Source organism: Rhinopithecus roxellana, chromosome 1 (genome assembly GCF_007565055.1).
Source record: "Rhinopithecus roxellana isolate Shanxi Qingling chromosome 1, ASM756505v1, whole genome shotgun sequence".
Classification (NCBI taxonomy): domain Eukaryota; kingdom Metazoa; phylum Chordata; class Mammalia; order Primates; family Cercopithecidae; genus Rhinopithecus; species Rhinopithecus roxellana.
In genome coordinates this window covers 195,483,672-195,495,854 of record NC_044549.1, presented here as the reverse complement: position 1 = coordinate 195,495,854, position 12,183 = coordinate 195,483,672, and the positions used below count along the sequence as shown (strand labels likewise).

Sequence of the window (12,183 nt, the reverse complement as noted above, 5' to 3'; positions counted from 1 at the left end):
TTTTAAAAATTAAATATGTAATTGAAGCTAGAGTCAGAGCAAGATGGCCAAATAGAAGCCTCCACCAATGTTCTCCTTGCAGGAACACCAAATTCCACAACCATCTACACACACACACCCCTTTATAAGAACCAAAAATCAGCTGACCAATCACAGTAATTGGCTTTAACTTCATACCATTGAAAGAGGCACTGAAAAGGATAGGAAAGACAGTCTTGAATTGCCAGTGCCATTCCTCCCCATCCCCTAGAAACTGTCAGGTGGCATGGAGAAAGAAATCTGTGCACTTGCGGGAGGGAGAGCACAGTGATTGCGGGACTTTGCAGTGGAACTCAGTGCTGCCAACACTGAGCAGAACTCAATCGATGATCATGGAGGGAGCATTTAGATAAGCCCTAGCCAGAGGAAAGTTGCCCACTCCTGCAGTCAGAACTTGAGTTTCAGCAAGCCTTGCCACTGCGGGCTAAAGTGCTCTGGTATTCTAAAGAAACTTGAAAGGCAGTCTAGGCCACTAGGACTGTAGCTCCTAGCCAAGTCCTAGTGCTGTGCTGGGCTCAGAGCCAGAGGACTTGTGGGGGCACCTGACCCAGTGACACACCAGCCGTTGTGGCTAAGAGAGTGCTTGTGCCACCCCTCTCCTAACCCCTGACAGCACAGTCATGGGTCCAAAAGAGACCCTTTCCTTCCACTTGAGGAAAGGAAAGGGAAGAGTAAAGACCACTTTGTCTTGCAACATGGATACCATCATAGCCTGAGTACCACAGGGTCCCAGGCAGCATCATGAGGCTCATTCCAAGCTCCCAGACAACATTTCTAAACCCATTCTGGGCCAGAAGGGAACCTGCTGCCTTCAAGGGAAGGACCCAGTCCTGGCAGGATTCATCACCTTCTGACCATAGAGCCCTTAGGCTCTAAATAATCAGCAGCAGTAACTAGAAAGTACTCACTGTGGATCTTGGGTGAGACTCTGAGATGTGCTAGCATTAGGTATGAACCAGCACATTCCCAGCTGTGGTGGCTACAAAGAGAGACTCTTTCTGCTTGAGAACAACAGAGGGAAGAGTAAAGGGGACTTTGACTTTGACTTGCAGCTTAGGTACCGGCTCAGCCACGGTCAGGTAGAGCAATCAGAGGGCACTTGGAGACCCTGATTCCAGGTCTGGGCTCTTGGACAGCATTTCTGGACCTACTCTGGGCCAAGAAAGAGACAACCTCGCTAAAAGGTGAGTCCCAGACCTGGCAGCATTTATCATAAGCTGCCTGAAGTGCCCTTGCAAGGGCCCTGAGTGAACATTAGCAATCTCCAGGTAATATTCCCCACAGGCCTATAGTGGTGGTAGATACAGAGAAAAACTCCTCTACCTAGGGAAAGGGGAGGGAAGAGTGGGAAGGACTTTGTCTTGTGGTTTGAGTGCCAGCTCAGACACAGTAGAATACAGCACCAGGTAGATTTCCAAGGTTCCTGACTCTAGGATCTGATTTCTGGATGACATCTCTGGACCCACCTGGGCTCTGGGGAAAATTCCCACCCTGATGAGAAGGACACAAGACTGGCTGGCTTCACCACATGCTGATTGTAGCGTCCTAGGGCCTTGAGTAAACATAGGCAGTAGCCAGGAAGAGATTACACCAGGCCTTGGGCAAGACCCAGTGCTGTGATGGCTTCAGGTCTGACCCAGTACAGTCCAAGTGGTAGTGGCTACAGGGTTACTTGTGTCACCCTTCCTTCAGCTCCAGGCAACTCAGCACAGAAAGAGAGATTCTGTTTGTTTAGGACAAAGGGAGGAAAATAAGAGTTTCTACCTGGTAATCCAGAGAATTCTTCTGGATCTTACCCAAGTCCACCAAGGTAGTACCTCTATGAGTCTTCAACAACCACAGTGTTACGGAGTTTGGGATGTCTCCTAATGCAGGTACCATGACAATGACCAAAAACTTAGATCACAACCCCCAACTCCCTTCAAATATCCAGAAAGCCTTCCCAAGAAGGATGGGTACAGACAAGCCCAGACTGTGAAGATTACAATAAATACCTAACTCTTCAATGCCCACACACTGATGAACATCCACAAGCATCAAGACTATCTAGGAAAACATGATCTCACCAAATGAACTAAGTAAGGCACCAGGGACAAATCCCAGAGAGTCAGAGATATGAGACCTGTCAGACAGAGTTCGAAATAGCTGTTTTGGGGAAACTTAAAGAAATTCAAGATAACACAGATAAATAATTCAGAATTCCATCAGATAAACTTAACAGAGACACTGAAATAATTTTTAAAAATAATTTCAATTTCACGCCAGGCAGAAATTCTGGAATGGAAAAAATGCAACTGACACATTGAAGAATGCATTAGAATCTCTTAATACCAGAATTCATCAAGCAGGAGAAAGAACTATTGAGCTTGAAGACAGGCTAATTGAAAATACACAGTCAGGTGTGCTGGCTCATGCCTGTAATCCCAGTACTTTTGGAGGCCAAGGTGGGAGGATCACTTGAGCCCAGTAGTTCAAAACCATCCCAGTAGTTTGAGACAAGTAGTTGTGAGAATCTGTCTCTACAAAAAAATTTAAAAATTAGCTGAGTGTGGTGATGTGCACCTGTGGTCCCAGCCACACAGAAGGCTGAGGTAGGAAGACTGCTTGATCCTGGGAGGTCAAGGCTGCAGTGACCCATGTTTGTACCACTGCATTCCAACCTGAGCAACAGAGTAAGAACTGGTCTAAAAATTTTTTTTAATTTTTTAAAAATTGAAAAAAAAAAAAAAAAAAACACAGAGGAGGCAAAAGAAAAAAGAATAAAAAAGAATGAAGAATGCTTACACAATCCAGAAAATAAATTCCAAAGGGCAATTCTAAGGGCTATTGGCCTTAAAGAGAAGGTAGAGAAAGAGATAGGGGTAGAAAGTTTATTCAAAGGGATAATAACAGAGAACTTCCCATATCTAATGAAAGATATCAATGTCCAAGTACAAGAAGGTTATAGAAAATCAAGCAGATTTAACCCAAAGAAAACTACCTCAAGGCATTTAATAATCAAACTTCCAAAGGTCAAGGATAAAGAAAGGATTCTAAAGGCAAGAGAAAAGAAACAAATAATACAATAGAGTTCCAATATGTCTGGCAGCAGACTTTTCAGTGGAAACCTTACAAACCTGGAGAGAATGGCATAACATATTTAAAGTGCTGAAGGAAAAAACTCTTACCCTAGAATAACATATCTGGTGAAACTATCCTTCAAATATGATGAAGAAATAAAGACTTTCCGGCTGGGAGCAGTGGCTCATGCCTGTAATCCCAGCACTTTGGGAGGCTGAAGCGGGCAGATCATCTGAGGTCAGGAGTTCGAGACCAGCCTGGCCAACATGGTAAAACTCCATCTCTACTAAAAATACAAAGATTAGCCGGGCATGGTGGCATGCAGCTGTAGTCCCAGCTACTCCGGAGACTGAGGTGAGAGAATCGCTTGAACCCAGGAAGCGGAGGTTGCAGTGAGCTGAGATTGTACCGCTGCACTTCAGCCTGGGCCATAGAGTAAGACTCTGTCACAACAACAACAACAAAGAACAACAACAACAACAACAACAACAAAGAAGGAAGGAAGGAAGGAAGGAAGGAAGGAAGGAAGGAAGGAAGGAAGGAAGGAAGGAAGGAAGGAAGGAAGGGAAAGAGACAGACTTTCCAAGACAAAAACTGAGGGATTACATCAATACCAGACCTGTCCTACAAAAAACCACTAAAGGGTGTTCTTCAATCTGAAAGTAAACAACGTTTATGAGCAATAAGAAATCACGTGAAGACAAGACTTACTGGTAATAGTAAGTACACAGAAAAACACAGAATATTATAATACTGTGACTGTGATGTGTAAACTACTCATCTTGAGTAGAAAGATAAAAAGATGAACTGATTAAAAACAACAACAGTGACAACTTTTTAAGACACAGACAGTACAATAAGATATAAATAGAAACAACAAAAAGTTTAAAAGCAGGAGAACAAAGTTAAACTGTAGAGTTTTTATGAGTTTTCTTTTTGCTTGTTAGTTTGTGAAATAAGTGTGAAATTGGCATCAGTTTGAAGTAATGGGTTGTAAGATATTATTTGCAAGCCTCGTGGTAACTGAAATCTAAATACATACAATGGATACTCAAAATATAGAGAAGGAAGAAATTAAAACATGCCACCAGAGAAAATCACCTTCACTGAAAGGAAGACAGGAAGGATGAGAAAAAGGAGGAGAAGCCCATAAGACAATCAGAAAACAAGTAACAACATGGCAGGAATAAGTCCTTACTTATCAATAATAACATTAAATGTAAATAAACTAAACTTTCCAGGCTGGGCGGGGTGGCTAATCCCAGCACTTTGGGAGGCCAAGGTGGGTGGATCACCTGACGTTGGGAGTTTGAGACCAACCTGACCAACATGGAGAAACCCCATCCCTATTAAAAATACAAAATTAGCCGGGTGTTGTGGCACATGCCTGTAATCCCAGCTACTCGGGAGGCTGAGGCAGAAAAATCGCTTGAACCCAGGAGGTGGAGGTTGCAGTAAGCCGAGATTGGGCCGTTGCACTCTAGCCTGGGCAACAAGAGCAAAACTCTGTCTCAAAATAAATAAAATAAAATAAAATAAAATAAAATAAAATAAAATAAAACTTTCCAATTAAAAGACACAGAGTGTGCTTGTAATCCCAGCATTTTGGGAGGCCAAGGTGGGTTGATCATCTGAGGTCAGGAATTCAAGACTAGCTGGCCAAACATGGTGAAATCCCATCTTTACTAAAAACACAAAAAATATCTGGCCATGGTGGCAGGCACTTTTAATCCCAGCCTCTTGGGAGGGTGAGGCAGGAGAATCGCTTGAACCTGGCAGGCAGAGGTTGCAGTGATCGAAGATTGCACCACTGCACTCCAGCCTGGGTGACAGAACAAGATTCCATCCCTGGTTACAAGCTGGGCTTGAATTTTGCTTCCTTTACTCTCCTCCTCCTAAGAGCACTTCCTCTGTAAATCACATGCACAAGAATCCTTCTCTCAGGTTCTAGTTTTAGGCAATTCAACCTAAGACAATAATAGGGTTTGGATCTGTGTCCCCACCAAATCTCATGTTAAAATCTAATACCTGCTTAACCATGGGGAGACATAAAACAAGAAAACAGGAAAAAAAAAAAAAAAGAAAAAAAAAGAAATGTAATCCCTAGTGTTGAAGGTGGGGCCTGGTGGGAGGTGCTTGAATCATGGGGGCCTATCCCTCATGAATAACTTAGCCCCATTCCCTTGGTGATGAGTGAGTGAGTTTTTGTGAGATCCGGTTTAGTAAAAGCATGTGGCACCTCCTCCTCAACTCTGTTTCCCTTGCTCCTGTTCTGCCATGTGAGATACCTGCTCCCCCTTCATCTTTTACCATACTTGTAAGCTTCCTGAGGCCTTCCCAGAAGCAGATGCTGGCACTATGCTTCCTGTACAGCCTGCAGAACTGTAAGGCAATTAAGCCTATTTCTTGTATATTATACAGCCTCAGATATTTATTTTTAGTAATGCAAGACCGGCCTAACACAGTGAGTGAGTCCAAATATAAGAAGATTCAACCAGGCACAGTGGCTCACACTTGTAATCCCAGAACTTTGGGAGGCCAAGGCGGGTAAATTACTTGAGACCAGGAATTTGAGACCAGCCTGGCCAACATGGTGAAACCCCCCCATCTTTACTAAAAATAGAAAAAATTAGCTGGGTGTGGTGGTGAGCACCTGTAATCCCAGCTACTCTGGAGGCTGAGGCAGGAGAATCACTTGAACCCAGGAGGCAGAGATGGCAGTGAGCCAAAACCTTGCCACTGCACTCCAGTCTGGGTGATAGAGCAAAACTCCATCAGAAAAAAAAAATTTTTTTTTAAAGAAGATTTATGTTCTGACTGCCCAAATTGAAAAACGTTTGGAATGCCTATCTTTATTATAAAAGAAAACTGAATGTGACTGGGCGTGGTGGCTCACGCCTGTAATCCCAGCACTTTGGGAGGCCGAGGCGGGTGGATCACGAGGTCAGGAGATCGAGGCCATCCTGGCTAACATGGTGAAACCTCATCACTACTAAAAATATAAAAAATTAGCCCAGCGTGGTGGCAGGCACCTGTAGTCCAAGCTACTCGAGAGGTTGAGGCAGGAGAGTGGCATGAACCCTGGGAGGCAGAGCTTGCAGTGAGCCAAGATCATGCCACTGCACTCCAACTTGGGTGACAGAGTGAGACTCTGTCTCAAAAAACAAAAAAGAAAAACAGAAAACAGAATGCATATCCCCAATGACTACATATCCTATTCCAAGGACTGTTTCTCTATTTTCAGGAAGTTCCAAGAGGGTGGATCCTATCTCTTTTATTTATTTATTTGTTTGTTTGTTTGTTTGTTTATTTATTTTTAATTTTTGGGACAAGGTCTTGCTATATTGCTCAGGCTGGTCTCAAACTCCTGACCTTGGGCAATCCTCCTGCCCAGCCTCCCAAAGTGCTGAGATTACGGGTATGAGCCGCAACACCCAGCCGATCCTATCTTTTTTTTTTTTTTTTTTTTTTTTGAGATGGAGTCTCGCTCTGTCACCCAAGCTGGAGTGCAGTGGCTGGATCTCAGCTCACTGCAAGCTCCGCCTCCCGGGTTCACGCCATTCTTCTGCCTCAACCTCCCGAGTAGCTGGGACTACAGGCGCCCGCCACCTCGCCCGGCTAGTGTTTTGTACTTTTTAGTAGAGATGGGGTTTCACCGTGTTAGCCAGGATGGTCTCGATCTCCTGACCTTGTGATCCGCCCGCCTCGGCCTCCCAAAGTGCTGGGATTACAGGCTTGAGCCACCGCGCCCGGCCCTATCTTTTTCTTTTTTAAAGGCAGATTAATTTTATTGCTGTGAATGCATTTATCATGTACTCTAGATTATTTTAATTCTGATGCTAAGGCCATCCATTGTCTTTTGTTAGGAGCCAAACAAAATTTTAGTAACCAAAACATATTTTCAATAAAATTGTATATGTATATATGTAGATAAACAACAAAACAGTACCAAGAACCTGTGTAAAATTTCATCATACAATTTCTATGCAAGCTGCTTGATTACAGAAAACGGTTCAAACTGTTCATCAAAAACTGGGGGTTGATTTTTCATTGATATTTCAGACATTCAAATCAATACAACCTATATTCTGAGTATCAACCTGAATGGCACAGGGTAAGATGTGAACTCCTCACATAGTGTTGAAGATGTGTTGTAATCTGTAGTTGAATTGGCATTGCATTTCCTCAGAGTTAAGCTGCCTTTGTGAGAGATATCTTCTATCGCTGAGAGATCAGCTACATCAAGATGGCTCATCAGCTTAATCACATTGGTCAAGATACCTGCTAACCAAGCAGACTAATAAATTCAAAGTAGGAACCTTCTCATCATCTTTGCTCTCCACTAAGAGCCTCACTTCACAGCACCTTGCAAGCTGCCAAATCAGTGAATGAGCCTGAGGTAATAAAGGCTTTTCCAGACAAGTCCATAAAGCATAAAGCCATCTTCGTTGTGCAGAATCTACTCCGGGACTTTCGACTGTGGCTTGTCCAACAGCCCCGTCAGCACATAACTTTTCACCCAGAGAAGATTTCTTCCAGCCTTATTCATCTTCAGGTTTTGGCATCGTCACATTACTATCCAACTGTTGTGATTTCCAGTGACTTCTGTGTTTGTTCACATTCTGTCCAACAGTTGGAAACAGTGCCACTTGTTGCTGTTGCCACTGAAGTGTGGGGGAATAACCTTCAGGGGCCAGTTGGCATCCTGAAAGAAAAAGATTCACACTTTGCTTCCTTTTCAACTTTTTTTCTGTTTTTGAGATGGAGTTTTGCTCCTGTTGCCCAGGCTGGAGTGCAATGGTGCAATCTCAGCTCACTGCAATCTCCACCTCCCAGGTTCAAGCAATTCTCCTGCCTCAGCCTCCTGAGAATCTGGGATTATAGGTGTGCACTACCATGCCAGGCTAATTTTTTGTCTTTTTGGTAGAGACAGGGTTTCACCATGCTGGCCAGGCTGGTCTTGAACTACTGACCTCGTGATCTGCCTGCCTTGGCCTCCCAAAGTGCTGGGATTACAGGCATGAGCCACTGCTCCCGGCCTTCCTTTTCAACTCCTTTGGGTCAATTTGTGCTACCACAACATCTGGACATTGTGCTGCTTCAATCTGGACCCGCCTCAGGCATTCCTGAGGTGTCCTCAGGGGAACCGAGGGATCAAAACCTTCCATCAAGTTGCAGAGCTCTACTGACAATAGTGGAGGTGTCAACTCTTCCATTGCAGACTCTGCTGGTACCCAAACCATGGTTTTCAAACCACCCGATCCTATCTTTTTGATCACTGATTTAGATTCAGGATAATATAGTGTCCAACACATAGTAGATCCTCAATATATATTTGTTGAATAAAGGAATGGAGAATACATAGGAATCCTTAGATTCTACTTTTAATTTTTTTGAGACAGAGTCTTGCTCTGTCGCTCAGGCCAGAGTGCAGTGGCACGATCTCAGTTCATTGCGTCCTCTGCCTCAGGTTCAAGTGATTCTCCTGCCTCAGCCTCCCGAGTAGCTGGGATTACAGGCATGTGCCACCACGTCCGGCTAATTTTTGTATTTTTTTGTAGAGCCTGGGTTTCACCATGCTGACAAGGCTGGCCTTGAATTGCTGACCTCAGGTGATCAGCCCACCTCGGCCTCCCAAAGTTCTGGGATTACAGGCGTGAGCCACTGTGCCCAGCCAGATTCTGCTTTTAAATTGATGCGGGTTCCACAGAGTACTGATGGAAGACTTTTTCTCTAATCATAACCTGATTTTCTCCACCCATAGCCAAGCCATTAGAGCAGCTCAGTGCCTTAGTTATTCAACTCTAAATGACTCCTCATTACACACACTACACTGTCTTGTCTTAACCATTTCCCCCTTTTATGTCTTCATTATCATCTCTGTTCCCTCATTCTTTGCAGATAATTTTTTTCCTTGTTATAAAAATTTAAAACAAAATTATTAAGAACCATCTCCAACTAGTGCAAAAATAGAGCCCCATGGAGCAAAATTAATAAGCTAGAAACAGACCTTAATGCATATATCAAAAAGTCAGTCTATAATGAGGAAAGCATCACAAGTTCCCGAGGAAAGGGAGAATTTTAGTGCTGAGATAATTGGCTAAGCATTCTGAGGGGTAATAAAGTTATGTCCTAATTTCCCAATGTTCACCAAAATAAATTCTGGATGGATTAAATAATTTTATGTAAAAATTAAAAGAATGAAAGTAGAAAAATATGCAAATATCTGCTCTCCAAATGATAAATGCCTTTCTAAGCTTAATAATAATTTTTTTTTTTGAGACAGTGTCTTGCTGTGTTGCCCAGGCTGGAGTGCAGTGGCACAATCTCAGCTCACTGCAACCTCTGTTTCCCGGGCTCAAACCACCCTCCTGTCTCAGCCTCATGAGTAACTCAACTATAGGCTTGCACCAACACACCCGGGTTTTTTTTTTTGTATTTTTGGTAGAAATGGGCTTTCACTCTATTGCCCAGGCTGGTCTTCAACTCCTGAGCTCAAGTGATCTGCCCACCTCAGCCTCTCAAAGTGCTGGGATTAGAGGTGCAAGCCACTGTGCCTGACAAATAATAATGTTTTTAAAGCCACAGAGGGGGCCGGGTACAGTGGCTCACGCCTGTAATCCCAGCACTTTGGGAGGCCGAGGTGGGTGGTCAAGAGATCGAGACCATCCTAGCCAACTTGGTGAAACCCTGTCTCTACTAAAAATACAAAAATTAGCCTGGCATGGTGGCGGGCATCTGTAATCCCAGCTACTCAGGAGCCTGAGGCAGGAGAATCGCTGGAACCCGGAGGTGGAGGTTGCAGTGAGCCGAGATTGCACCACTACACTCCAGCCTGGCGACAGAGCAAGACCCCGTCTCAAAAAAAAATTATAATAAATAAATAAATAAAGCCACAGAGGAAATGTTAAACTGTTGACACCACCCTATCACATAGGAATTTATCCTCAGACAAAAAACCTGACATGTTTGCCAAGATTGATGTATAAGAATGTTCTTTTCAGTGTTAACTCTGTACCAGGAAAGAGGAAAGGAAACTAGCTTTTATTCTGGACAAGGAGAGAGCATCTCTCCCTTGTTCTATCGGAGATTGTTCAGGGAGGCTGACCTAATAGTTTGACCTGAATTTGTAAGAGAAAACTTTAAATTATAATAATCTGCAAATTCTTTGAATTGCTAAAGGTAAAAATCAGGGATGGGAGACATTTGTTTAGGAAGATTCTTTAATGATGTTTGCAGATAACAGATTAGGTCAGTTTCATCTAGAGGGAAGTGATTAATAGAGATTTCAAATGCTGCCCCAGATAACATAATAGGACTTATAAATTTTTCCCTGAAGACAAGGAAGAAAGAGGGGGTAGAAGAGGTGAGAAGGGAAAATAGAAAAAGCTTCAGGCAGAGCCCTAGAGTGTGAGGCATCATGCTCACATGTATATATACATATATACGTATATACATATACAAATGTATATGCAAACAGTTCTTTTAAAAGAACTGTTGAAGAAAATCAGAATATATGCATTTATATGTGTATTATGCATTCATATGTGTATAATACATATACACATTTACATATCTTTAATGTGTACGTATATATGCATATATACACATATATACATTATAGATATTTTATATATTACACGTGTGGATATGCACACATATAATTGTATACACATATATATAATTTTAAAATATTCATTTAAATCATATGATGTACAGGCCGGGCGCTGTGGCTTACACCTGTAATCCCAGCACTTCGGGAGACTGAGGCAGGCAGATCACTTGAGGTCAGGAGTTGGAGGCAAGCCTGACTAACATAGTGAAATCCCATATCTACTAAAAAATACAAAAATTAGCCAGATATGGGTCATGCGTGCTTGTAGTCCCAACTACTTGGGAGGCCGCAGCAGGAGAATCACTGGAACCCAGCAGGTGGAGGTTGCAGTGAGCCGAGATCATGCCACTTCCTAGAAGTGGAATTGCTGGATCGAATGGGGATGTGCAATTACCATTTTCATGAATACTGCCGAACTGCTCTCCCATCAGCAATGTGCATCTGCCTGCTTTCTAACACCCTTACCATCACCATGTTTAATACTCAATTTTAAGTTGTTTTCTTTCTATGCTGGAACTTCTCTCTGTTATTGCCACACGTTCAGTAAAAGTATGTGTCACAGAGTAACATGGGCTTTGGGGAATGAAGAAGGAGAAGGAAAGTACTTTTAAAGGTACTGTTGAAGAAGATCAGAACATGCCATCCCAAAACATGCTACTTAGACATATTGATTATTTTGAACTGAAGACAATTAAGAGACAGCTGATTTCAGGGTCAGGCCTGTTAATACTTGGATGAGAGAAACAGCAGACGCAGGAAGGATTCCCTAATCTCCTCTTTCTACCTAAAAGGAGGGCATAAATTTCCTGCCAGAAAGTACCCTCCCTGCACCAGGAAAAGGAGAACATTCTTATCAATGGAGGTGGGGAATTGACACCAACATGAATCTACAGAAACAAACCTTATAAAAATAATACATCTGGCTGGGTGCAGTGGCTCACACCTGTAATCCCAACATTTTGAGGGGCTGAGATGGGTTGATCACTTGAGGCTAGGAGTTCAGGACCACCCTGGTCAACATGGTGAAACCCTATCTCTACCAAAAATACAGAAATTATTCAGGTGTGGTGGCACACACGTGTAGGCCCAGCTACTCGAGAAGCTGAGGCAGGAGAATCACTTGAACCCAGGAGGCAGAGGTTGCAGGGAGCTCAGATTACACCACTGCACTCTAGCCTGTGTAACAGAGACTCCATCTTAAAAAAACATTAAAACACTTCCATTAATTTCCCCCATATGTTTCCAATCACTTTCCTGTAATTTACTGCCCCCTAGCTCAAATCTCTTTTTCCATTGCCTCTTTGTGTTTCTACAATTTATTGCTCTTTGTTAAAATGATATATAAGCCCCTGGGTTTAGTCATTTATTTGAGTCTTCCTTTCTTTTCTACGAAGGCCTCCATGTGCACATAAAATTTAGAATATTATCAAATAAAATTTGTATGCTTTTCTCCTGTTAATCTGTCTTTT

At 42.9% G+C, this 12,183-nt stretch overlaps 1 pseudogene; it reads right to left on the bottom strand.

Annotated features, from left to right (window-relative positions):
* Positions 1–7,340: 7,340 nt before the first annotated feature.
* Positions 7,341–11,188, bottom strand: LOC104670993 (annotated as a pseudogene).
* Between the last annotated feature and the right edge of the window lie 995 nt (positions 11,189–12,183).